The sequence below is a fragment of the Podarcis bocagei genome (assembly GCF_964188305.1).
Source record: "Podarcis bocagei genome assembly, chromosome: 3".
In the NCBI taxonomy this organism is placed as follows: domain Eukaryota; kingdom Metazoa; phylum Chordata; class Lepidosauria; order Squamata; family Lacertidae; genus Podarcis; species Podarcis bocagei.
In genome coordinates, this window is record NC_138127.1 from 57,726,649 (window position 1) to 57,735,519 (window position 8,871).

At 43.7% G+C, this 8,871-nt stretch overlaps 1 long non-coding RNA gene across 2 annotated transcripts in view; it reads left to right on the top strand.

The window, feature by feature from the left end:
* Positions 1-6,902, top strand: part of LOC308583732 — a 53,767-nt gene extending 46,865 nt beyond the window's left edge. For both annotated transcript variants that reach the window (XR_014006385.1, XR_014006386.1), the window contains one exon: positions 5,852-6,902. This is a non-coding gene — a long non-coding RNA (uncharacterized lncRNA). The remainder of the gene's footprint in view (positions 1-5,851) is intronic.
* Positions 6,903-8,871: the final 1,969 nt, after the last annotated feature.

Consider the following 8,871-nt stretch of genomic DNA (forward strand, 5'->3'; position numbering starts at 1 on the left):
ATGCTGCAATTACCTATCAGATGACTCTGCAATATCAGTGGCACATAGGGAGAGCATGCAGTAATGTGCCACCACAGGTGAGGGACAAGAGCTGATTTTTCCAGACATCAGCCTGATCAAAGAAATTCTCTGCCTAGGGCCTCATTTGGGGACAGTTGATAATGCAGAGCTGCTTCCCTATGGATAAGTGAGCCTTGCTATTTTCAAAGAATTTTACATACAGAATTTTTGCTTCTTCCCTTCCCCACAGAACCACTCAGTTCCAGCCCTATTCTGAGTTTTCTTTTGTCATTCTAGCATGCATAATATAGTGAACTCAGATATGAAGATTGCTACTGTATGGACAATGTGTCCTTGTCAGTAAGGTTGAGGAGAAATGTCTATTTTCAATTAAAACCAATTAACATGAGATTGGACTTGCCAGTTATCCATTGCTCACAGTTATTTGAAATGTATACATACCCAGAGGGGTGCGGGTGGTGTTGTGGTCTAAACCAAAGAGCCCTGGGCTTGCCGATCAGAAGGTCGGCAGTTTGAATCCCCATGACGGGGCGAGCTCCGTTGCTCAGTCCCTGCTCCTGCCAACCTAGCAGTTCGAAAGCACGTCAAAGTGCAAGTAGATAAATAGGTACTGCTCTGGCGGGAACGTAAACGGCGTTTCCGTGTGTTGCTCTGGTTCGCCAGAAGTGGCTTAGTCATGCTGGCCACATGACCCGGAAGCTATATGCCGGCTCCCTCGGCCACTAAAGCGAGATGAGCGCCGCAACCCCAGAGTCATCCGTGACTGGACCTAACGTCCAGGGGTCCCTTTACCGTTATACATTCCCAGGCTGTTGTATTACTGCTTTAGTTCACTGCCAGTCTGAATATGGTTGTTGAGTTGCATTGAGTTGAGTTGCATTGAGCAAGTTTGTGCAGAAAAGTAAACTTTGCTGGAGGAAAGCTACTGTAATTATCAGTTGTCTTTTTTGGCACAGTGATAACTTTTCTGGAAACAGAGAAGGGCCTCTCCTAGACAAAACGAGATACACTATAAAGAGGTACAGTATAGAGTGGCTCATTTTTTTCTCCCACCAGCCTCTTACATGGTTATACCAGGATCCCAAAGCCACTTGCCCTGCCACAAATTTTCCCAGAAACTCATTTCAGGTGCCAGGTTCTGGGTACATGTTTGGCATCATGCAGAATGGCATCATGCACAGTGACATCATTGGCATTCCTGGACACAGAGATCATATTGCAGTCACTTTCCCAAAAGTACTCAAGGAGGACTTGCATTGGGAGGTGAGTAGTAACTAATTATGGAGAAGACAACCGTGACCAGTTGCTCAACACCATTTATAATTCCAAGAATGTTCAGCTCCATGAAAAGAAGGCAACTGAAAATGGCATATCATTTGCACTGCTCCAAAACGGGGCCTAAACCCTGATAGAAATGGATCTAGAAAATCAGTTTCCTTCAAGAGTGCCTAGATCTGGTCCATGACCACCTGCTCAAGAACTTTGCCCAAAAAGGGGAGAAGAAGGATATTGACAAGCTGGTACATGTGCCAAGGAGGGCAACCAAGAAGATCAAGGGTCTGGAAACCAAGCCTAATAAGGAACAGCTGAGGGAGTTGGGTATGTTTAGCATGGAAAAGAGGAGACTGGAAGGAGCTATGATAGCAGTCTCCAAATATATAAAGGAGTGTCCCATGGAAGATTGAGTTTTTTCCTGCTCCAGAGGGTAGGATCCAAACCAATGGCTTAAAAGAAAGGAGATTCTGACTAAACAGCTGGAAGAACTTTTTGACAGTAAGAGCTGTATGACAGTGGAATGGACTCCCTCCGAGTGTGGTGTGGTGGTCTCTCCTTCCTTGGAGGCTTTTAAGCAGAAGTTGGATGGCCATCTGTCATGGATGCTTTAGCTGAGATTCCTGTATTTCAGGGGGTTGGAATACATGAACCTGAAGGTCCCTTTCAACTTAAAAATTCTATGATCACCATCATTAAAAATCATGTGTAGAATTTTAATGATTCAGTTTGTGCATGATTTGGGGTAGGTGGCCAGAAGAAGATCACCTGGCTTGGCCAGGATGTTCTCCACCAGGGAATACTATGAACATCTACCATTTGCCACCTGAAGACACTTTCAACTCCTTCCTGTAATTAGTTTAGTGTCACAGCGTAGAATCAAAGTGCAGTATGAGTTTGGTAAGAATTGCTCTGAAGCTGTGATTCCAGCTTCACGATACAGGTGTGCAGGAACTCTTGCTTTCACCTGCCTTGCTCTTCCTCAGACAGGTGTCAAATTGTGTTGACTTCTCTCTCTTAAAGAGGCTGCACTCTTCTAGTGGCAGATTCCAACACTGTTAGGAGAAGCTAGCTTAAGAAGAAAAATAAATAGGGTTGTTATGAGGTAGGTGTGTGTGTGTGTGTGTGTGTGTAATCTCATTTGAAAACACCTAGTGCACGGCCCAAACTGATATCACATTTGATGGCAAAGCCTCAAGGCAAAATAAAAGAAAAAGGGAGGCTTTATGACAGGAGTGCCTGGTCTGCTCTGGTCCATGGAGTCACAAAGAGTCGGACACGACTAAACGACTAAACAACAACAACAAAAATCTATGATGCAATCTGAGCAAATTCTCCCATGGGCACAGAACACTTCTCCATGTAATATTTCATATTTGTAATTGTCATTATTCTTACCAGTCATACTGACTGACTCTCAACAGTGCTGTCTTTATGACTGGCATGCATTATGTAGCAAAAGACATGGGAATTGTGGGGGGAAAGGGGTCATTTTATTCTAGAGATGCACACTCAGATACTTTGTTTAGGGTCCAGGGTCAATAATAATAATAATAATAATAATAATAATAATAATAATATATCTTTATTGCCATTGCCCCCTTCGGGGACAACGAAATTACTTGACTGCTCCATAAACACTAATCAAACAATACAGTATAATACAGCAAGGGAGATTAGATGACTTTCAAAGTCCGGGCTTCCCATTCAGGGCCGAGATTGCTCTGGAGAAGAAGCTGTTCTTAAGACGGCTCGTTCTTGTCTTCATCGTCCTGTATCTCCGTCCCGACGGCAAGAGCTCGAAGAGACAGTGACCAGGATGCGATGGATCTTTTACTATGTCCAGTGCCTTCCTATGGCACCTTGTGGCATAAATCTGCTCTAAGGTGGAGAGTGGCCAGCCAACAATGCTCTCTGCTGCCTTAACAACCCTGCACAACCCCATCCTGTCCTGGGTAGTACAGCTTCCGTACCACACACATAAGCCATAAGTGAGCACGCTCTCAATGGCACAGTGATAGAAGGCAAGCAGCAGTTTCTGCGGAAGATGGTTTTTCCTTAGTATTCTCAAAAAGTACAGTCTCTGCTGCACCTTCTTCACAAGCCCCCTTGTGTTGACACTCCAGGACAGATCCTCTTGTAATTCAATGCCCAAAAATCTGAACGTTGTTACCCTCTCCACACAGACCCCATCAATCAAAAGTGGCTGGACGTTGCTCTTCTGTCTCCTGAAGTCCATCACAAGCTCCTTTGTCTTCCTTGTATTTATGAGCAAGTTGTTAGCTCTGCACCACTCTATCAGCCGCTCCACCTCATCTCTACCTCATAGATCAAGCTATGTGCAAAAACAAAGTTCCATGGGAACCTAGCCTAGTCCAGGGCTCTCCAACAAATGACAAATCTTTGAAGTGTCCCTCATTATTATGATTATGTGATTTGTCACATTTCATGTATTTGTGCTTTTGGATTTTTAAAGCCAGATGAACAAAGATACAGTACGATGGTGGGCATTTACAGTGCCAAGTAAATGATAAATTATACAAGTCAGAGGTCGGAGGAGTTGGAGTAGCTATGGACTTGTAAGCATACATTGAAGTAGCAGAAGAGGAGGTTCTGACAGATCGTCAGCTGGAAGAGCAGCTGTCAGTGGGTCATGCTAATGCCTCAGTAAAGCTGCGAGAGTTCCTTCTCTGAAGGAACTTTTCAGGAGAATGAATAGGCATTCCTCTTAGGGAATTCTGGCATTTCTGGAAGTTTTGTGTCACTACAAACATGCACCAAACAAGATCCCTTCCAGGTCTTGGAATCAGTGAAACAAAATGGTTTTCCATTATGAAGTGCACATTTCTTGGAACTGTGTAAAGGGTTGATGATCAAATGGGGAATTCTCTTGGCTCACATGAAAACACCAGCCTTTGGCCCACTGCTTCAGATTTATTGTTCTGGGAAGCAGGTCCCTGCAGCAACATTAAAAGCAAAAGTCTGCAAAATAGCCTCTTGTCTAAATAAGGAATTATAATGAAACTCATTTTTAATCGAAGGAAGGTCTTATCCAAACTGTAAATGAAACTTGGTGAAGTTGCTGTTGAGGGCTTAGTATCCAGAAAACATGAATCTGAGCCAAGTGGAACTGGAAAGATGGTGGTTTTGGTAATGGTTATGGCAATAGTAGAAGAAGAAATATTAAGTATTTGTATTAATTTTTGTGTGGGGATTAAAATACATCTCCACAATTGGCAGTGATTCTTTAACTTTAGTGGGGTTCAATGGGGCAATCCAAATCTCAGGACTTGGAATACAGCTTTTGTGACTGTATTGTAGTTCTCAGGACCAGATTCTTGTGGATGATTACAGATTTCCCACATATGTAATTTGAAAATGTTTCCTTGCACTATGCAGATATTTATTTTCTATGGGTGATAGCCAACTAAATTATATGCAGAGTAGACTACTGAAATCTTAAATCCATTAATTTCAAAAGGTTTACAAGCTGAACAATTCCTCTCCTAATATAGACATATTGTTGTACACTTGATAGGTTGGAGAACCTAAAACAGCAAAGTTTGAAGAAGTGAAAATTTTGAAGGATTGCTGCATTTCCATTAGTGTGTTGGTTCAGCAACAGTGAATAAGGCAGGTCTGCATAAAATTGCAAACTGAACTGAATTTCTCCCCTAACCCCTACATCCTAAACATCTGTGCGCACACTGGCACACTTGTCCAGCACCATTCTGAAAGAGTGCATGTAGATTTACTTGCACAAGGTTCCTTCTAGAGAGATGCAAACACTGGCTGATTGGTGCTCCTGAGCCCCACACGTGTAAAGTCATACCTTTGAAGTCAAACGGAATCTGTTCCGGAAGTCTGTTCGACTTCCAAAACATTTGAAAACCAAAGCACGGTTTCTGATTGGCTTCAGGAAGCTCCTGCAGCCAATCAGAAGCCGTGGAAGCCCCGTCGGACATTTGGCTTCCAAAAATAGTTTGCAAACCAGAGCACTCACTTCTGGGTTTGTGGCGTTCGGGAGCCAAAACCTTTGAGAACTAAGCTGTTCTAAAACCAAGGTACGACTGTATATCCATATGCAGACTGATGGCAAGTACATGCTGCCTGGGTGGCATGGCCTACATGAGTGTTGGGATCTAGCGAGTGAGATCCCCTTTCCCCATTCATACTGAATGCCTGAAGGAGGTTTCTGTCTCTCTTCTTTGAGACAATATCATGTTCAAGTGAAGACTTCCATGTGTGAATGATTGGACACCCCAGAAGGAACATTTTGTCTCAGTGCCAAGAAAGGGCTCTAAGACTTGTGGAATAGCTACTGCAGAATGATTGTAAAGCTGCTTATTTCCTGTGAGTATTTAGCAGCTCAGTTTAGACCCCTCTTTGAGTGATATTTGACCCCTCCCCCTCCCTGCACTCTGTCTATGCACATGATAACCCACTGCTTTCAGCTTTCCCCTTATCTCTTGTTTTTTATATGCCTGCCAGCCCTGTCAGAACAGCTGGTTTCTTGAGCTGCTGCTGGTGCTCTGACAATGCTGTTCTACCCCGACAGTGGCATCACCGGAAGGTATTTGTGCTGCGTCTGCAATGACAGAGCCTGACACTCAGAGCTTGACTTCTTCCGACTGCTTGAAGGGGGTCGCCAGCGAATGCCTGCCTGGAAGCTCTAGCATTGCTGCTGCCCACGCTTCGAAGAAAGACAGCGCCTCGGAGGCAAATGCTGCCTTCCCTGAGATGATCAGGTTGCGCGACCTCACTCAGTGTGACCTTTGCACGGGGCAGACTTTGTCCATGCCAGTTTGTGAGTTTACCCTCAAATCACAGGGACTGTGCTAGTGATTAGGATGTCAGATTCTGAAGGGAACTGCAAGATACAGCAGCCTCTCTGCAGTTCAAATCAGCCCTGATTAGGTATGAAAAGTAATCTGTCTCCTTTTAGACTGAGGCATTGTCTGCCTGTAGACATTAGCATTTTATCTACTTAGAAGATGTCAGCGGCAACAGAGTGTTTGTTGGAAGTATACTTCTGTATTGTCATAAATGGCCTGTATTCCCTCCCCCACTTTTTATAGATTGCTGAATGTTTATTTTGTCATTTCCTTTTTCAACTCGATGCCACTGATCTTAGCTCCTGGTTTCAGATTTCTTAATGTGACAGGGAGCTGAGAGAGAAAGAAGCAGATTGCTAGAAATATGGCTCAGTCAGAAGGGAAATTGTTCTATGCAGTGCTGAAGAAGGTGACAGCTACAGAAATGGTGTAGAGGAAGGTGAAAAAGCACTTAGGGTGCAATCCTGAAACTCTAGAAAACAATGGTAAAATAAAAATAAAAATGGTTGTAATGGTTTGGAATTGCAACTTGTGGGCTTAAGTAGAGGCCTGAAGGTCCATCTAATAGGGTCCTAAGTCATTTAGGGCTTTATAAATTAACATTAAAAAGTCTGGACAGAGTAAAAGAACAACAAATGGCATACCCTTCAACATTTCTCTGATGAAAATAGGGACATCCTATTCAACAACAACAACAGCAACTTTATTATTTATACCCCACCCGTCTGACTGGGTTGCCCTAGCCACTCTGGGCTACTTCCAACATATATAAAAACATAAAGGTAAAGGTACCCCTGCCCATATGGGCCAGTCGTGTCCGACTCTAGGGTTGTGCGCCCATCTCGCTTAAGAGGCCGAGGGCCAGCGCTGTCCGGAGACACTTCCGGGTCACGTGGCCAGCGTGACGAAGCTGCTCTGGCGAGCCAGCACCAGCGCAGCACACAGAAACGCCGTTTACCTTCCCGCTATAAAGTGGTACCTATTTATCTACTTGCACTTAAGGGTGCTTTCGAACTGCTAGGTGGGCAGGAGCTGGGACCGAAAGACGGGAGCTCACCCCGCTGCGGGGATTTGAAGCGCCGACCATGCGATCGGCAAGCCCTAGGCACTGAGGTTTTACCCACAGCGCCACCCGCATCCCTTTTATATAAAAACATAATAAAACATTAAACATTAAAAAAACTTCCCTATGCAAGGATGCCTGCAAGTGTCTTCTAAAGGTTGTCTCCTTGGTTCAGGGGTTGCATAACTCTATACCCTCCAACATTTCTTGGATGAAAAAGAGACGTCCTAAGGAAAAGAGGGACATTCTGGGCTCAAATCAGAAACTGTGATGGCTTCTGTAAATCTGGGACTGTCCCTGAAAAATAGGGACACTAGATTCTGAAATTGGTACTCAGGGATACTCTACATCAAAGTAGTGGCCCGAGGGCCACATCCCCTCTGGACAACCTTTAGGGCCACATGATGGGCCAGTAGTGGGCAGGGCCAGTTGCAACATGGGAGGAGCAACTAATGTAAATTTAACCTTTGTAAAGTAGGCTGGTTTGTACACACACTCACACACCACTCTGTATCTACCATTCAGACAAGCAAGAGTCCAAGGACTCATTTCAGCTAGGCAAAAACACTTGTGTGCATGTGTGCAGCAGAGCTGCTGTACTCTCGCCAGGCCACACCCCTCACTTGGAGGTGGAAGTTTCCCCATCCTGTTGACCTAATTCAGCTACAGGGACCCACTTTTATGCAAACAATTTTCCATGCACAGATCTGCTATAGTGAGAACACAACAATTTGGGAGGAAGACTGAATGCAACCCATTTCTGACTTTTTCGGTTCTTGCCCAAAGCTATGTGCACAGCCCCAGTTATGAATAGTTTTCATATGTGTTTATTTGGTTAGGAACGAGACTGTAATACCTCATGTTGTTATTGATAGGACAAAAGGTGTTTAGCCTCAAGTTCCTAACAACAGTTGCAGTGCACCAAGGATGTTATCAGACAATGCTGAGTTATACTTTTAACAATGGTTACAAAAACATGATTTTCTCCTTTCTCTGTATTGACATATTGTAGATACATTGCAGAAGATGGGAGGGGAATTATTTTCTGTCATTCTCTGCAGATATGAAGGAGAGAAGAGACTGAACATAATTTGGAAGGGATTGGCTCTCGAAGTGTATGGAATCATGCTTACCGTAAATGGATAGATTTGGAGGGAAGGGATGTGGTTTATACAAGAAGGTTGTACATATTCTTATACATGTCAGATATTTGTACAATGGGTTGAACTATCGTTAGCCCTGGTTTTACTGGTATTATTTGCTGCTGAATTGTTGCTGATATAAATTGGTACTATAAATTATGCTTTATTTGTATTTGCTGTTTTATATATTATATTTGTATACCACCCATTGAGATGGGCTTTTCAGAGCCCTGGGGGTTTATATCCAAGCTAGACTCAGATGAATTCTCAGATGATACCCCTAGTTACCACCTGAGAAACAGTTGTCTATATTTTGCCCAAGCCAGCAAATGTCTCCTGTGTCTTGTGCCTGGTCCTCTCACAAACAGATCTGTTTATAAGGTCCAACCTTTCACTTTACGCACAATTTCCCTGTCAAATGACTCTTTCTAACCACAGCACAGGTTTTCATTTGTCAATTCCCAATCTCTACCTATGCCATTAATTTAGTGTGGACTGTATGTCTCTAGAAATATTTGGTGAAAATCCTACTGTTTGT